Genomic DNA, 18,501 nt, shown 5'->3' with positions numbered 1-18,501 from the left:
GTTGTCTAAGCCTAATTAAAGTCAAGCTTTTCCTAAACCTAACTTAACCTAATGGAAATTGACACTTGTGTCACGTGTTGCTGGACATTCGTAGGAAAACGCACGAAAAATACGTTGTTGAAAAAAGGGAAACTCGTGTGACTATTTCACGAACTGCCGTGAGACTGTGTTGAGACTCTTGTGCTGTCATTTCCTCTCAGTCTTATCTCAGTAGAACTGGAGGATGGCGTCAGACGGTCACAGACCAAACTTTGATTTCCAAAATTTGTGATGACTGTTTTGTATGACTGACTAATCTAAATAAAGTACATCAAACTAACTACACACATACGGTACTGGCTAATTTACCACATGTATAATAGAAACATTTTCCAATGAGGTGGTTGTTGACTGAAACATCTCAACCTCAAGGTGGAATTTGTTGCTGTTCTGGAGCTTTTGATCTTTCGAATGTTTCCTTGAGTTGAAGATATAGATGTTTTTCTGAGCACTGTAAGGACTTGTTGGCTTTAGAGCTGCAATGAAAAATATTATTATAAAAAGGAAAAGTTTAATTCAAGAAGTAAAAGTTATGGAAAAGGAAACTCACAAAATAAGGAATATGGAGGATGTTTTTGAGAAGAGATGGAGTCTAACAGAAGGAAAAATATAGCTACATGGGTTAGCACCAAGCACATATTCATATGCCTGGAGGTGACCTGACAAGTGAAGGCGGACGCATGTGCGTGCCCATGTAAATGATATTGCTATATCTCTGCGCTCCCCCCGCCCCACTCTTTTTTTTCTATTAACTTATTTGTTTATTTAATTTATTATTATTATTTATTATTATTATTATTATTATTATTATTAATAATTTCTTTTTTGTGCATTAATATTATTATTATTTTTACATTTTTGTATTCTATTCTTTCTTTTTATTATTATTTTTATTTGATTATATTTTTATTTTTATTTTTATTCTTTTCTTAATTTTATTTCAATTTTGAATGCTGAAGTTGTTTTCTCTAGTCTACTTATATAAAAAAATGGTTTATAAACTATTGTAATTACAAACTGTAGATTGCATATATGCATATCATTCACATATCTGGAGGTCAGAGGTCAAGGGACCCCTTTGAAAATGGCCTTGTCATTTTTTTCCTTTTACGGAGTTTAGCATATGTTTGGAGCGTTATTTATCATATGATTCATTAGATTTTCTAATTTCATATGATACCAGTATCTTCACCCTACAACCTAAAAATCACAAGTTGTGTTAATGCGTTAAAGAAGTTAGTGGCGTTAAAGCAAATTTAGCACATAAACTTTGACAGCCCTAAAAGAAATACAGTACATTGATATTAATCAAACGATCAACTGGTTTTATTGTACGTCGCTGCATATCGCTGCTGGACTTTACTACAGACAAGATGCTTCTGTTTTCTGTCAAGATGGGTTCACATTCAGAGAGAATACCACAGGTTGGAGGCAGGGAGGGGCTCGGTGGCAGCTGTCCTGCTTCCTCATATTGTTTTATTCTTTTTCCGTGATCCATGAAACGAGAACCTCTCATCAGTCATTTGAATCTCAACTGTCCCCTTCCTCTCCTCCCTGCACCCTCATCTTCTACCTCCCCCACTCCCTTACACCACCCAGCCTCTCCTCTTTCTTCCTCACACTATCCCAACTCCCTCTCTTTCATTCTCTGCTCTCCATCTTCCTCTTCTTCAATCACCCCCCGTTCCCCCTCTCTTTCTCCTGTCCTAATTGTTTATATACATTAACATTCAAGAAACTAGATAGCTTGGTGCAGGTGACACCCTGTAATTTGACATCCTTGCCTTTCTCCGAGGAAGGAGAGAGATGCAATCTGTGGCAATCTGCATTGTGTGTGTGTGTGTGCGCGGCGTAATCTGGGGTTGTCACACGGCCCCCATGCCACTCTCCGTATGCTAATCAATGAATGAAGCTCTGCAAAGCTCTCGTCTGCCAGCTAAACCCCACACCTCAGTGCTGATATGTCTATTAGCCACATGTCAAACTCCCTCTTTGTTGTTTCTGCCTCCTCCCCGTCTCTCTCCACATCTCGCCCCCCTCCCTCTCATTCGCTCGTCCCTCCTCTCGCTCCCTCCTTCTATATTTCTTTCTCCATACTTTATTCCTCTCTCCTCCCGTAACCCCTCACTTCCCCTGTGTTCCCTTTGCTCCCGAACACTCACTCTGTACTCACAATGGTTTGTACACCAGATGTAATTTCATCAAGTGTACACTTCTATTCATTGTCAATGAGAAGTGCAGTGCAGGGCATGCTGCTGCAATAATCCAAAACCCAATTGAAAAATCACATTGGCTATTTGTCGAGGGAACCCACACGAATGTATAAAGAGAACTAGATTGAGACAGCATTGAAGGCGGGGCCCCTCAGTGGAGCATGAAGCCAAAATGGCTCGACTTCCGACTGGAAAAGTATCCGGATCTTCCAGCGATCTTCCGCACCCATTGGGCACGGGGAGCAGGCGCAGTTGCATCACGCTGTCGTCACGGCTTGTTAACTCTGCCTCCAAGCCCTCGGTCCAGCCTCGGTCTGGGTCTCATTCACATGAACGGAGGAAAGGAAATAACTCTGGATTCAGCAATTAGTGCATCTCTTTCCCAATGTAAGTCTATGGAAAAAAGTCTTTTTGGGCCTAATGGCATCACGTGACGGACACAGAAGTTGTAGTTCCGCCGTTTGGCCACTACAAAATTGGCATCAACGACCGGCGCACTTCCTGGGGGCTTGGGAACCCAGGGTGATGCTAACTTCCTGGTTGGCCTACAAAAATACGTCATCCCTGGAGCACTCTATTAGGTTTTTTACGTTGTAACTTGAAACACAACAAAAACTGCAAAAAAACTACTTGGTTAGGTTTAGTAAAAAACATCACGGTTTGGCTTAAAATCACCGCGTTGTCTACGTTATTAAAGCAGCAGTCTACTATATCCTGACAGTAGTGCATGAAGCAGGTAATCTGAAAAAAATCATGTGCCTCTGTGTCCTCCGGTGCTCCTAACGGCATCTGCAAGATTTCATAGACCGGAGGAAAACAAGCAGTCAAAGCTGATCTGGAGTCTACCGTCTATATGAGGCTGCTGTCAATCACTCGCGAACTCCGATCAAACGGTCAAACTAGGCAGCGCTGATCAAATATGAATCAATATTCTGTTACTGTAATGACTATTTCTCTCCTCAAATGTTTTCAGAATCATCTTGTAGTGCACGGTTTAGCTGTAAAATGAGAAAGTTTGTGACCCGGCAGCCATGTTGAGATCAGTTGAGGAAATACCAAGCACTGCCCACCAGCCGGAGAACAGCCAATAGGAACCCTCTCTCTCTGAAATCACCTGTGATTGGTCAAAGTCTCCCGTCACGGGCTAGATTTTCTAAAGCCTGAAAACAGAGCCATGAGGAGGAGCAGAAGTCTAGTTTTCTCTCAGAACACTTGAATTACAATATGCTGAAAGGTTATTATGGAATTCTTTGCTCAATGATGCCAAAAACATTCTGCCTACTGCAGGTTTTAACACAAACTAGATGCAGCAGCCGGCTCTCTCGTGCCTCACTGCGGTGCCATGTGCAGGGCACGGTGTGGATAGAAACCGGTTCATGTACAGCATTGATATCATGTAAACAAGAAAACCAGTTGAGAACACATTTTTTTCTCCGTTCTGCTTCATGTTTGAGTAATAAAAAAAGTGGACGACAGAAAAAAAAATTGACTGTGTGTAAAATTCCTAGAAAGTATCACCCTTTTTAGTGTTTTTTAAGGGTTGGTATTAAATAAGACATTGTATGGAAGAGTGTTGGTCTAAATGATATGTGACATTATATTAAGTAGCCTGTAATATCAGGTTTGGTGCTTGCACACTCAATAGTGTGTAGTATCCCATCAAAAGTCTGCATACATTTAAATTACTAAAAAGCATAACGCATGGCATTTTTTCCACATCGACTCTCCATATGTGATTTTATTTGTACATAATAAAATCAATGAAATGACAAAACACACCCTTAAAATAATTTCAGTGCAAAGAAAAGTGCTCCCGCGTGCTCTACATCTATCATTGCTCTGATTTTATAACATCCCTCCTGCTGCAGTAGTGTCCCTCTGCAACAGCAACCAGCAACCGCCACCAGATGAGATTCAGGAAAAAGGAGTCTGTCATGTAGACAGACAGGCTGACAGACAGGTAGAGGAGAGATAAAACGAGACGTAGTCTTGCATTTGTCTCAGTGCTTTTGCGAGCTTTAAGACGGGATGACGGAGAGACAGACAGAAGGGCGTGGAACCAGGCAGACGGTTATAGGGGCAGTTAGACAGGCAGTCAGCCCTGGCATTTTGCAGCAGATAAGTAAGCTATCAGAGGAGGGGGATAAATAGCAGAGTAAAGATTGGTCCCAGCCCCCTCAGAGAGGAGCGGGGGGCCACAATGCAGGCGTGGTGGGCAGATAGCCCCCTGCTCTCATTATACTCTGCCTAATCCAAAACGATGTTTACTCAGAGAGAGAGAGAGAGAAGGGCCACGCTTATCGAAGCCCTGCACAGTCCTCCAAGCGTTGTGTGTGTGTGTGTGTGTGTGTGTGTGTGTGTGTGTGTGTGTGTGTGTGTGTGTGTGTGTGTGTGTGTGTGTGTGTGTGTGTGTGTGTGTGTGTGTGTGTGTGTGTGTGTGTGTGTGAGAGTGAGTGAGTGAGTATGTGTTAAAATGAGCCTATTCCAATGGAAAAGGGGATCAGGAGTGTCTCCAAGGCAGACTCTGTTGGCTAGAATGTCGATGCTTATCACACATCGCCCGGCTCTTCTGGTGAAAGGCGAATAGGCTATCTAAACTGCCTATTCACAGCATGTGTATTTACCATACCAGCTAGGCAGAATGATCATTTTCTATTTGCTATTATTATTATTATTATTATTATTATTATTAACAAACTGCTATTAATAGTACAAGCTTTTATAAAACTTGACCTCGTCCGATTCATCGAGGAATGAAGATGCCGGCCAAGCATTTCACTTGATTTTGAAATACTAGAAAAATAAATCAGAGAGGCTGTCAATCAATTAAAAATATTTAATTGCGAGTAATCACACGATAGTCCATAGTTAATCACAATGAATCACTAATTTATCTCACATATTTGTATCTGTTTTATTTTAAATATTTAATACTCTTATCAACATGGGAGGGGACAAATATGCTTGCTTTATGCAAATGTATGTATATATTTATTATTCAAAAATCAATTAACAACACTGTTAGAATGCCCGAGCGGTCCAGGAGGCAAATGAGGAGAAGTCCACGACAGGATGACGTTTCAGCATGAAAACATTTATTTTTCTTTCACAGCACCGTGCACACGTGTTGGCCTCCACCTTAGCATTCCCCGCCTCGACTGAGATTCACCAGCCTTATATAGCCCGTTCAGTTGGCACATACCACTCCTGATATTAAATACAACAAACAAATATACAAACATATACAAAAAAACATTACCCAAAATATAAATACTATTAATAAATATATAAACACCTCAATATATTTACTAAATGCCAATAAATATTTCACAGGAATAAATACATTTAAAGCAGTCATACATTGACAATGAATTAATCAATCAATAAATACATCTGTTAAAATACCATATCTGTGTTTATTTAACCCTGTTACCAATCTCTGCAAATAAGTGCGTTCAATAAACCATTTGTGCATTTTAAATATAGTTATAGTTACTATAATATAATACAATGACAGATATTGTCCAGAAACCCTCACAGGTACCGCATTTAGAATAAAAAATATGCACAATCACAACATGGCAAACTCAACTTGCCCCAAACTGCATGTGATTATCATAAAGTGGGCATGTCTGTAAAGGGGAGACTCGCTGGTACCCATAGAACCCATTTTCATTCAAATATCTTGAGGTCAGAGGTCAAGGGACCCCTTTGAAAATGGCCTTGCCCATTTTTACTCGTAAAAATGTAGCGCAAGTTTGGAGCGACAGAAATCCTGACAGCTTGTTTCAAATGCACAGTTTCTGAATACGGGCTGTGTGTATTTCCCTGTTGATGGAGTGTTTCGATACTTTCACAGTATTTATATAGGACTTTAGCCTGCTTTATAATAAAAAAACATGAAAATCTTTTTTATAATATGGTACCTTTAAAATCACTACATTTGTTACATTGTTCAACTACAGACGTAAATTAAAATTAGTCAACGTTGATTTAGTTTCACACGGGGCATGAACGATGGCCTTCTGGGTGAAAGTCCTGTGTTTGTTTGACCTATACACCACCCCAACCTCACTACATGGACTTCCGCAGACTATAATTACAAACGTATTTGTGATACGTTAAAAACTTTCCCTCGAGACAGGGCTGGTTCAAACATACTTTTAAAGAGCAGTATACCACATTTGCTAGTTCTGGTGTGCCCATCCACCTCCCACTACTATTTTTCATTGTAAACTGATGGTGTTTTGTATGATGATGTATTCATCCACTTGTTTGTTCCAAAAAGTACAGCAGTTTGGAAAACAGACATTTGCTGTTGTTTCAAAATACAGAGTCTAATAGGTAAAAGTGTCACCCTTTACAAAGTACCATATTTTTCTTTAGTTTATTGTCAGGTTGAAACCCCTCAACTAGAGTTAGTGGTGACACCAAGTAGATGCAGCAACCCGCTCTCTCATGCCTCACTGTGGTGCCATGTGCAAACACACACATGCACACACTTTTACCTCTATACGCAACCTTCTTCAGTCCTTCTTTCTCTTTAACTCTCTCTCTCTCTCTCACACACACACACACACACACACACACACACACAGACACACGCACACATCAGCTCTGTGGTCTTGTGAACTGTGTGTACCCTGTCTAGGCTGGCCGGGGTAATCCTGGCCTCCACTAAAGTAGCCGTGTGAGAGGACAGATTGTCAGTTGATCATGGCCAGCCGAGAGCCTTATCCCTTATTGGATCGGCCATGGAGGAGGCTTAGGAATTATCTGAGGCCTCGCTTAATGTGGAGACGGATCACCGCCAGAGAGCCACGGAGCCTGAAGACACTCTGGGCCGGAGGGGAGAGAAAGACACTGTGTGTGTGTGTGTGTGTGTGTGTGTGTGTGTGTGTGTGTGTGTGTGTGTGTGTGTGTGTGAACAAAACCAACAGACAGGTGTGTGTTTGTATGTATCAGTATGTAATAGTGATTGAGGTGTGTGTGTGTGTGTGTGTGTGTGTGTGTGTGTGTGTGTGTGTGTGTGTGTGTGTGTGTGTGTGTGTGTGTGTGTGTGTGTGTGTGTGTGTGTGTGTGTGTGTGTGCGTGCGTGCGTGCGTGCTCAAAGCAACATCATGGCCCACTTAACCCCATCTTGACACCCCTCTCTCCCCTTCCTTGGTCTGTTTTTCTGCCTCCTCCTCTTCCTCCTTGTCAAATCTCTTCCTGCCTCGTTCTCGCTCCTCCTCCTCCGATTCTTCATCAATTCTGCCCTCCTCTTCTTTTTTCTCTCGCTATCATTCCTCAAACCACCTAATGAGCCCCGTCGTTCATTTTCTCTCACCTCCACCCGGCTTAACTTCCTCCTTCTATCCCCAACTCGCCTCCCTACACCTTCCTCCTCATCTGCACTCCTTTTAAAATAGTTCTCCTCATTCACACTGTTGTTTGCGTTCCTCTCCACTCTGATCTTCTCTCTCCTCCTCCTCCCCGTCTTCCTGCTCCTCCTCTGTCTATTCTTTTACTCATCCTATCCTTCCTATAGCACTATGCAGCAGCATTCTGTCCTCAGCAGGAGACCTGACAGAGGCTGATGAAAGAAAGGACGTTTAAAAGACGTTTTATTTTCCAAAGATATAAGAAACAGAGTGAAATCGCTTGCTTTGTTAAAGGCTCTCTATACGGGATTCAGAGCAATAATATAGCAGCTGACAACTATTTGCTCGACCTAGAGAGGAGTAATGTCTACCTGAGCAGAGAATGAAGTCTCTCTCCCTCTCTGTGTGTTGTAATCAGAGCTTCTCTGTGCTGTGTTAACATTGCCGGGCCGGCCACGTGTTCATTTTTATGTAATCAACATAATTGTGAACCGGGAAGTATAGAGAGTGGTAAAACGCAGCGCAGGGAGGAAGTCGGGGTTTACGGGTGGGTGAAAAAACACAGAGTTTTCGTCCAGGAGACTGGTGTTTGTGTGAAACCACAAGTCAGAGTTGATTTATTTGTCACGTAACTTGCGTACCAAACCACAATCTTTTCCTAAACCTAACTAAGTAGTTTTGTTGCCCAAGCCTCACTAAGTCGATCTACTCCTAAACTTAACTAAGTAGTTTTGTTGCCTAAGCCTAACCAAGTCAATCTTTTCCTAAACATAACTAGGTAGTCTTATTTTGTGTCAAGGATTGCTGGACATTTGTAGAAAACACGAAAAATACATTGTTGAAAGTCGTGCTGTGCGTCACAAAAAAAAAGTTTTATTCATGTCTAATAGATTAGAAACAGATTAAATTCCTTGACTATTACACGAACCGAGAGACTGTGTTCCGGTTCCCCCTGAAGTAAGCAGTTGGTTCTGTCATGTCTCCATGTTGAGAGCCATATGACCAACACCTCATATCTCAGAGCCCTCCAGTGTCACTGTAAATACAGCAGCTGACATCAGGAATGCATATCATTAGATTATAAAGCGAACACTATGCTCATCGGCTGGTCTTATAAGAAAACAAATTGACCTTTGTGATAGTTGTCAGAGACCTTTTATATGTCAGACCTGCAAGAGACTGTCTGTCTTTTCACATCTGGACTACATGAAGAGTGCTTTAACTTTGCAGACAGTCTGAAAAGCAGCAATCAATATTGCTTTCAGCACAAGCTCACTTAAGCAGATCCTTTTATCTTTTAAATGAAAGTGTTCAGGCTGCGTATAATTAATTCTTGGTACAGAGGACGGAGTAACAGCCTTGTCTCAAGTACTATTAGCTTAGCTCGGCTTAGCTAGTGAGTTATTTTAGGTTGTCTTTCCCCAAATGGTACCTGGATCCTCTTCAGATATCTGAAATAGCCCTTTGGCTAATTCCATCCCCGCTGTCTGATCCCGGGGCATTCAAAGGCCATGGATCCCTCAGGAAGAACGGGAGGACGTGGGTGGGGGAAAGGATACCCTGATGACCGGGTTAACTTTCTTAGCCTGCTGCTATCGCGGCCCGAACCTTGGATAAGCAGCAGAAAACGGAGGGATGGATGGATAATTCCATCCCTGTGAATGAGATTACTGACAGCTACTGAGGCCAGATTAGCGCTGCCGTAAATCGTGGAGTACCCAGGGTCATCCACGGGTCACCAGGATGTGGAGGGGTTAGGACCATGACTTTACACAGTAGATTCAAAAAGTAGGTGGCTGCAACTAAGAAATGTGATTGGTTCAGCAGGCCTCCCACCCCCCAGTACTGTTAACATTGTGTCTGAGTTTATAAAATGTTTTTAGGACTTTCTGTGCAAGAAAACCATTCGACAGCATGCGACTGCTTGGAATAATCATGCCTTGTATTTTGTTTCCACCCTGCAGTATGTCTTCATCACATATTATGCCATACCATAGAAAAAAGGACGCATGTTTATTAGGGGTTATCAACGATTCATCATTGTATCGATACTAAGGATTTGCACCTTGTATTTAAGGACGACAAACGTTACATGAAAGTGTTTTTTAGTACTTCTATTACTAAAGAAATGTAGACACTTTGCGGCAGCTTGCCAGCTCCGCCCTCTGCAGCGCGAGCGCGCATCCATGGCGTACATGCAGATGAACGGCGCACTGGACTCCTCGCTCTCTCACCCGGTAGAGGAGCCGGTCAGCAGAGTTTCAGGTGCTATCAATCCTCTTGACGAGGGCGGCTTCACCTACAGGCGCTTTCCCCGTGCGCTGTCGTGTTTCCATTCTGAGAAAATTCCTTTCCCCGTCATGATATCTATGTGAACACAGCATCAGCCTCACGTACCCAGCCGGAAAGCAGACGGTCCGCGAGGCAAATTATCACGGGAGTAAAGTAAAAAACAAAACAGAAATTCAACTAACGTCTTAACATAGTTTTAAAATGTTTTTCCAGATGTTTTCATGTATGAAAAGAGCCCAAATGAACACTGTAGGAGGACTACTTGATTATTATAAGCAGATTATTTAAAAAGCATTTGTAGAGGAATGATTCTGTCCCAAGCTGTTTGATCACTATCAGCGGTTGATCTCTGTATTATTGCTCTACCGTTTATATTGAAAATGAGGACAGAAGCAGCAGGTTAAACCACTGTTCATTTGACATGAATAGAAGTTGGTTTATTATATTTTGTGTTAAATATTGCACTGCCTTGTATCTTGAGAACTGAATCAGCGGGTCCTGCAGTTGCACTTTTTATTATTTTCAAATAAAAGCTGTATGTATTTGCCATCAATCGTTGTTTACTTGTTTATATTCATAATTAATTTATCCCCGATTCCTTCACAAGAAACACTTTGAGGAATCCTGACCTGCTCTGTCCAGTATCAGATATTTATTTCACAGTCACACTGATTGAATCTTTGACAAAAAAAGTTACTGTATTGATTTCAAATCATCGTATCGTATCGTATCGTATCGTATCGTATCGTATCGTATCGTATCGTATCGTATCGTATCGCTCTCGATGAGCCAAATATCGTATCGTTTCGTATCATTATAAAAACGTATCGTTACACCCCTAGAATTGATATAGGATAAAATCTTGAAGTATTGAAAAACATCAGTCAATAAAGCAGAAACTCTCCAGAAAGTTGTTTTATTACATTTGAATATTCTACATGGCCAGAAAACTGCCTTCACTTTCACATTTAAATAATAAACCCATAATGCACGAAACATCAAAATAAGATGTCCTTCACATGAAATTGGTGAGTCCTTCTGTATTAAAGCTATATATGAATAAAATTGGACTCAATAATAGTAATAATAATAATGTTATAATGCATGCAACCCAATGGGCAACCCTACGGGTCTGAAAAGTGAAGCCAATGCTGAAGTGCCTTAAACTTGCATTCTTTCTAACAGCCAGCAGGGGGCGACTCCTCTGGTTACAAACAGAAGTGTGATTGTATAGAAGTCTATGAGAAGATGACCCTACTTCTCACTTGATTTATTACCTCAGTAAACATTGTAAACATGAGTTTATGGTCTCAATCGCTAGTTTCAAGTCTTCTTCAATACAGCATGATGTTCATTTAGTAAATTATGGTCCCATTTAGAGTCAAATAGACTATTAAGCAGGGGATGCTTCAAAACGGCAGTCAACAAACCAATGGGTGACGTCACGGTGACTACGTCCACTTCTTAAAGACAGTCTATGATGCAACCACATAAAATGATTCATCCCTCAAATTGTAGCTTATATTTGCAGGTTGACTGTGTAGAGACTAAAGTGGGCTTGAAGTAAGCACCAGAGATCGGTAAGACTGCAGTTTAAAGTAAAATCCTGAATGCAGTCATATATATTTTTGAGTAGTGTGCAGCCGTATGGCACAGCAGCAAAAGTAAGCCACTTATTTAAGTGAAAAAAGCAATTGGCAAACCTCCTCGCGTATAAAATGAACACATGCAACAGGCATGCAAAACCACCATACATGGTACACAGGTACTTTTTTAAATCAGAAAGACTCATAGTTTTTAAGTTAAACTAACAGTAGCAACCCAGCGGCGAGATCACAATGTTTCTAGCACACAACCCCAATAAGCTTCACGTATGGTTTTCTGGGTAACACCATTGACAAGGTTTAGTGCCTGGGACCGATAACTATATTAAGCTGATACACACACACCTACGCTGCTTCCTTTCCTCATCTAGTAATTGAAGGTGAGAAATAATTTCATTATCCTCAGGAAGAGTAATCTGCTCTCTACTCCTGATCCCTTCATTTCCTACAGTGCACCGCGACCTGGGAGGCACACTTACACACACACACACACACACACACACACACACACACGCACATACACACACACACACACACACACAAACAGGCACCACGTACTTATCACACGTGTATGCACACACGTACACACAGACACACACACACATAGTTCCTATCACCCTGGGCTATTAATGTTATTGGAGTTGGGGATTAACCATCAGATTCACATATGCTTTACAAAGCTTTATTACTTAGAGCTGTCTGTCTTGCTCTCTCACACACATACGTGTGTTCACACGCTCATACACATGCGCACACATCGGCACATAACTTTGTATTAAAGAAAGTTAATCTGGGAGTGTGGGCACCAGTTAGTGGACAGGAACTGGCTCTAAGCAGAGGGGTATGAAAACATGGTGAGAAATATCCAGTTTAGAACTTAACATTATTGGTACTGGACTGAACTCTTAGCACGGTGTTATCTTGTGTTGTTTTCCTTGATCGCAGATGGCCTTAAGGCATCTTGGTTTAACATGGATGTGTACAGTAGACACCCCGAAAAGAAACAACCTGAAAGAAAGATAGCGTGAGTGGAGTTGTTCCGATACCGATACCGATACCGATACCGATACCGATACCGATACCAGTATCGGATATGCACATGGTTTTCCTCATACCTCACCGACAGACAACAATATGTAAAACTGAGCAAGCACAGGTCAAGGTGTTCTACTGTTTCAATGGGTGACCCCAAGGGTCAGTACTTCTACAGGGTCTACATTTCAATGAATCCCACCTCTGCCCTGCCAGCCACCTCTATATATAAGTCTGCCTAAAATTCAGGATCAGGTATCGGCGTGTATGCTAGTCTATGCACTGATCGAATACCATCATTTATTAACCCAGAAAAAATCTAATTGTGTAACTGGATATCAATTTATTCTTCGCCACTCCAAAACAGTATAGCCTTCACTGTGTTCTCCCCTTGGATGTATCATGGCTGCCACTGGCAACTACTGTTTTTAGAGCAGCGAAGAAGAAATGATTGCAAGTAGTTTGTCACGTTACGATAGCAAAGAACATACAGTATAATCTCAAGAAGTGAAAAGCAATTGTCTTTTCCATTGCGACATTAGCACCTAGCAGCAAAGCTACGTTTCCGACATTTTGGACCGAAAGCAGCTACGGGACGCCGGTAAAACGTCCGCCTAAAAAAAAGTGCCGTACAGAAGAAAAACAAAATTATTTCTATTCTGTTGTCATATTCTACAGAAATGGGCCGTGTTGAACAATAACATCTGATAGATATAATAAGCGTTTTCAGTCCAAAATGGCGGCAGCGGCTGTTGTCAAAAAAACACCAGAGTTTCGTCTCTTTGCTTCTAAATTCTTTCACGATAGCAACAACAGTGCGTTCCTACTGGAGAGTGTAACGGTAGTCTGAGCGTTGAAAATGTCAGCCATTTGTAAATATTTAACAGTGGAAAATCCAACAAGTAAAACTGTATATATTTGTTCCTGTTTTAAAAAAAGGGTTTAACCTGAGCCAGGCCATACAAGAAAGATAGTAATCATATCACATCCATACATGATCAGTAGTAAACAGTTGTTTAATAATAATAATAATTAAAGCTGCAAGCAGCGATGAACGGGCCCTCGCACCTTCCCACGCGTCGGGGGTACTGGCGGGACGCCGACTGACGCAGTCAGGCACAATGAAACCGGAACTCTGATAAGCGATGAGTTATGAAAGGGGGCGAATGGCTCAAAATGGCCACCACGCCACGGTCAGGTCGTTCACTGAAAACTCACCATTTGAATAACTTTTCATCCTTAAGGTCTTTAAATGGTCCTGACCAAATTTCAAGTCGATCTGATGAAATATGTAGGAGGAATTTGTTAAAGTACGCGGCCTTTAAAAAGCTAAAAATGGGCGAAAATCGCACATTCAATTCAAAATGGCTGACTCCCTGTCTAGTTTTGGGCATACCTCCCAGAGGCTTTTTTGTGTGTCACCACATGTTACATCTGTCTGCCAAATTTCATACATGTAGGTGAGACCTGAGCGAGCTGCTCAATTTTTCCAACTTTCTAGGGGGCGCTAGCGAGCTATTTTGCAACACCCAAGCCCCTTAAAATATAACATTTTTCACTGCGTCTGATAAGTGTGCCTTTTTGAGCATGTAAAGGCTGTCAAAAAGGCGAGTTTATTTGGGAGAAAAATAATGATAAGAAATCTTATAGTTTCAATAGGGCCTTCGCTGGCCCGACGTTGTCGGTGCTCGGGCCCTAATAAATAATCGAAATCGGTATCAGGAAGGACAAAATGGTATCGGAACATCTCTAAGTGAGGCTTTGTCCAAATTCACACCTTGAAATCTTCTTCCCCTTCAGGTTCAGGGATGGTGTTACACTCACTCCACTACCCAATTAAATGCCACTCATGACGTGTGCACATCACCAGAAGTCAACGGCAGAATGAAAACCAAATGAAACTGAGTGTGTGTGGGGGCCAGCCATCATTTTTCTTCTCCTGCTTGTGTTGTTGAGTGTCAGATCCCACCCAGTTTAATGTTACATTACCACCCTCTGCTGTTCATCTGCTCAAGATGTGTTGGGTGGCCCCTTGATGTCAGGTGTCACGGTGACACTCGTCTGTGGACATAGAGGGGAGGGGCTCAACTGTCATTTCACAGGGCAGAGGTGTGCGGTGGGACACCATTACATTTCATGTGAACACACAATCACAAGGGGAGGGATCAGAGGTAATGGGGGGGAGGGCAGAATTAGGATGCAGCCTAAGACTCACACAAATATACTCATTCTAGAGGACGAACAGGGACTGAAATAGCTCCGGTGTCGATGCTCAGTCCTGAAGCAGAACAGGGCTTTGAACCATTTGTTCCTGTCTGCCTGGTGAAAACTAGAATTGAATGTAATTACTGCTTTTTATTCATCGGGCTAACAAAGCTGCACATCAGGCTTTGTTCTGTACTTGCAGTGACCCCAGTCAAGTCCAAAGTCCCTACTTAAACATTGGTCTTGACAAGAGTGTCTAAAGTCATGATAAGTTATCTTGATAAATGTAATGAAAGTATTTTTATAATTAAACAGTACATGTCTTTTTCTTTATCATACTGGCTTACTTTTTATATGTGTGTCTAGATCAACTACAGTATGACCAGTTAAAGATCCTTAATTGAACTTTCTAGTCTAGTTATTGTTGTAGCTTTTTCAATTTTAATTATATTGGGTCCAGGCTATTTAATTATTGAAAACCAAGATGTGATACCAATTTGATAAATATGGTTCATCATCCAGCATTTCTTTAACACAAGGGTAAATGTAACCTTATATTTGTGACCCATTTTTAGAGATTTCTATCCTATGTAGTAACGAATAGGCATGGGGGTTGATATGTAGACAATACATCGTAGGTTTTCTTGAAAAAAAATAGAATAACATCTGCCTTATCCTTTAAACACATACTCATTTAGAATAATAAGGAATAAATAATAAAATATCAGATAAAATAACATGTATATAAATTAGTCAATCGATTCAAATATTTAATCGCACTGAATCGCATGATTGTCCGTAGTTAATTGTGTTTAATAGCAAATCAATCACACATTTTTTATCTCTTCAAAATGTACCTTAAAGGGAGATTTGTCAAGTATTTAATACTCTTATCAACGTAGGAGTGGGCAAATATGCTGCTTTATGAAAATCTATGTATATTTTTATTATTGGAAATCAATTAACAACACAAAACAACTATAAATATTTTTCAGAAACCCTCACAGGTACTGCATTTAGCATTAAAAATATGCTCAAATCATAACATGACAAACTGCAGCCCAACAGACAACAACAGCTGTCATTGTGTCAGTGTGCTGACTTGACTATGACTTGCCCCAAACTGCATGTGATTATCATAAAGTGGGCATGTCTGTAAAGGGGAGACTCGTGGGTACCCATAGAACCCATTTACATTCACATATCTGGAGGTCAGAGGTCAAGGGAAAACTTTGAAAATGGCCTTGCCAGTTTTTCCTCACAAAACATTTGGAGCATTATTTATCCTCCTTCTTGGCAAGCTAGTATGACATGGTTGGTACCGATGGATTCATTAAGTTTTCTAGTTTCATATGATGCCAGTATCTTCACTCTAGCTTTTTTACTCTACTACAACCTAAAATTTGCAAGTTGTGTTAATGCGTTAAAATTAATTTGTGCTAACGTGTTATTATTGCGTTAACTTTGACAGCCCTAAAATAAATACATATTTACATGCAGAACAACAAACAACACATCTTGAGATATTTCTCAGCATTATACTATATACAATATACAACTGCTGTACTGGCCGATGTGCCAGTTGACAGTATAAAGTTTTCTTTACTGTGTGACAAGCGCCTGGCTGAAGGGGAATAACAGATGAAATTTAAAATGTCACCTTATTTAAGCCTTACATGTCTTGACACTCTCTAGACACACAGTATAGCTACTCTAGCTGTCATTGTATTTGTGTGTGTGTGTGTGTGTGTGTGTGTGTGTGTGTGTGTGTGCTGTCAGGCCAAGACGTAGAAAGCGTGCTTTTTTTTTCTAATGGGGAAAAGGAATATTTGGACATTTTATCAATAGGCATTATTAAATCCTGCTTGCTTGAGCTAATCTTGGCGGACCGGAGCGAGGAGGAAAGAGAGAGAGTGAGAGAGAAGGAGGGCAAGAGAGATAGACCCAGAGAGGGAGAGTGAGAGAGCAGTGATGTCTGCCCCATGAGGTGAAGAGAGACCGCCTGTAAGCCGCTTATTATATCGACTACCACCTTTTCTCTCTCCTCCTCTCACCCTCCCGCCCTCCCCCGTTTTCTCTCGTTTACCTCGCTCATTTTCTATCTCTGTCTCCCTCCCTCGCTCGCTTTCTCCGGCTCATTCTATATCCCCTCATTCTCTTTTCTCAACAACTCCTTCATACAAACACACACACAGATGCATGTGTGCACACAAACACACACACAGACGCCGCCAAGCTGCCGAAACCTTCTTGTTCAAAGCCAGAAGCGAAAAGCTGAAGTTTTATTCAAATGAATGTTTACTTCTTCTACTGCCAACGTGTGTGTGTGTGTGTGTGTGTATGTGTGTGTGTGTGTGGAGAGAGAGGGAATATAGCACCAAGTATGCAAGTGTGTGTGCGCCAGTGTGTGTTACATGCACGGCAGAAGGAGAAGGGCTGACAGTAGGTGATAAGCCAGACAGGCCTGCACGCTGTGATTATCACCCACCGGACCCCCTGTCACACACACACACACACACACACACACACACACACACACACACACTTGCATAGACAGTGCCCAATGAGAGAGTGTGTTGCAAGGATTTAGGATAGACAGACGAACAGACAGACAAACAGAGACAGAGAAGCCTTGGATCACAAGGCAAGGTGGAAACCACAAGAGAAGCAAATGAACACAGCCTGGAAAACACAATGCATCCAATTATGTTCCACTGAACACTCATTGTTTTTATATCAATATTACGGGGGTTTGATGTTGAGACGCCGGAATCAAAGCACTTTGTCACATTAGCGATGCTGTAAATGCCTGTAAATGAAGATCTGTCGCTGAAACGGATGTTTATATCGTCAGTGACTGAGGGCGAATTCACACCTGCCTTGTGTAGTTGGGTTGAATGGAACCCTGGAGCGTTTACCCTCTCGGTGCGGTTCGTTTGGGCAGGTGTGAACACAGCAATTGCACTCGGGTGCACACCAAAGCAAGTGAACCGAGACCTCCTTGAAGAGATGGTCTCGGTTCGCTTCCAAACTAACTGCGGTTCGATTTGGTACGCTTCGTTCGTGGTGAGAACATGATCCGACCTCGATCCGGCCCAACTGGAGAAAGCATTGCGCCTTTTTGGATTAAACCGTCTCTGGTAGCAAGTTGCGCTGTGCACGTCAACACCAGACACCAGACAACATTACTACAAAAGAGCCTACGCTTGCCCTCGCTATCCACATCAGTACTAAACAGGTGTAACGTCAGACTGTGTTGAAGACCACGGGCATACCTGATGGATCTTCGGAAATATTTTCGGCCTATGAGCATTTAGGAGGGTTAATGCACGCCTCCTCCACCTCCGTCCTCTGGACGTCTTGATAATATCCTTCGGCGACTCCAGTGCATCAATACATTGTTTTCCAGTCGCCTCATATTCAAACTGTATCGTTTGCCTTGAGTGAAAAATTGCTACGAGGTAAAAAAAAAAGAAGATGACCAGAGCCAAGATCAAGCCGCTTAGTTTTCCCCCCATTGTTGCGTTCTGGAAGTCTGCTCTTCTTTGTTTACTTCCGGGAGTTTTCCAGCATGGCAAATCTGACCAATTAGAGAGCAGTTTCTATGCGCACCAAAATTTTGGTCTGCTTGTAAACGCTGCTGTGTGAACACAACCCAAACTCGAGGCAATATGCAACATGGTAACAATTTGGTCCCTGATTCGGACCAGAGCTAACAAACTACAGGTGTGAAAACTTCCTGAGTCTCTAACT

General features: G+C 41.7%; 1 protein-coding gene across 1 annotated transcript in view; it reads left to right on the top strand.

Moving 5' to 3' along the window:
- The window catches only part of camkmt (calmodulin-lysine N-methyltransferase), a 174,108-nt gene that overhangs the window by 96,300 nt on the left and 59,307 nt on the right, over positions 1-18,501 (top strand). The window lies entirely within an intron of this gene.

The sequence above is a fragment of the Sebastes fasciatus genome, chromosome 9, assembly GCF_043250625.1.
Source record: "Sebastes fasciatus isolate fSebFas1 chromosome 9, fSebFas1.pri, whole genome shotgun sequence".
In the NCBI taxonomy this organism is placed as follows: domain Eukaryota; kingdom Metazoa; phylum Chordata; class Actinopteri; order Perciformes; family Sebastidae; genus Sebastes; species Sebastes fasciatus.
This window is presented reverse-complemented; position numbering and strand designations above follow the sequence as displayed.